This window comes from Phascolarctos cinereus, unplaced genomic scaffold, assembly GCF_003287225.1.
Source record: "Phascolarctos cinereus isolate Bilbo 61053 unplaced genomic scaffold, phaCin_HiC Scaffold_2;HRSCAF=192, whole genome shotgun sequence".
Taxonomy (NCBI): Eukaryota; Metazoa; Chordata; class Mammalia; order Diprotodontia; family Phascolarctidae; genus Phascolarctos; species Phascolarctos cinereus.
The window spans coordinates 68,092,413-68,093,248 of NW_027555625.1; the positions used below are offsets into that span (position 1 = coordinate 68,092,413).

At 50.0% G+C, this 836-nt stretch overlaps 1 pseudogene; it reads right to left on the reverse strand.

Moving 5' to 3' along the window:
- Positions 1-227: 227 nt before the first annotated feature.
- LOC110192161 (CDC42 small effector protein 1 pseudogene) lies at positions 228-560 on the reverse strand (annotated as a pseudogene).
- Positions 561-836: the final 276 nt, after the last annotated feature.

The window sequence follows — 836 nt, forward strand, 5'->3', positions numbered from 1 at the left end:
CTTCACCCATGGTTCCTCCCAGGGATGGGTGCGAGGGTTCCTATCTCCAAGACTAGAAGCTGGCTAGCCAGTGGTCATTTGGTGAGTCCTACTGCCTTGATCCCATCTCCAGGAGGAGCTTGACAAGGGTGGTATAGTGGGGAGTCCAGTCTTCAAGCTCTTCTAAACAATGATAGGGAGGGAAGACAGAGTGGGAGATCCTGGGGTCATTGGTTCAGGATGGGCAGCATTTCTTCTTAGCTGAACACAGGACTGGGGACTCCAAGATGGCAAAACCATCTCCTTTAGAGCTATAAGCCCCAGGAGCTGCTCCATGGCCTGTCCCAGCTTCCCTTGGATCTCATTTGCTCTTGTACAGCACCTGTCATAAATAGTCCATCTCCATCCCCCATCTCTCCAGAGCCAATGTGTGTTAGATGAACAAAATTCATAGGTTCTCCAATCATGGTCCTGTCAATCCGCCTTCTCTTCTTCTTCTGCGGCTGGGGTTTCTCTACCACGCAGCAGCCAAGTTTGTGGCAAAACTCACTCATGTTCCCTGATGGTTCCAGTTTTGTTCCCCTGCCTGAGGGCCCAGAGGGCTACTTTTCTGGTCCCTTGGTCCTCCTTCTTTGGAGACCCCCTTGCCCCTCTTATTCTCCTCTGGGGATTGATGAACAATTAGAATGAGTCAGATGGACTTGGGAAGGTAGAATCCTAAGAATCTTCAACTAGTCAGACCATGGGAGACTAGGAAGAGAAGAGAGTAGGACATACGGGGCAGAATGCTGTTATCTTCCTCAAAACTTGGAGACCTGCTTTTCCTGGGGATCAAAATGTTTGGTGGTGATGTTGAG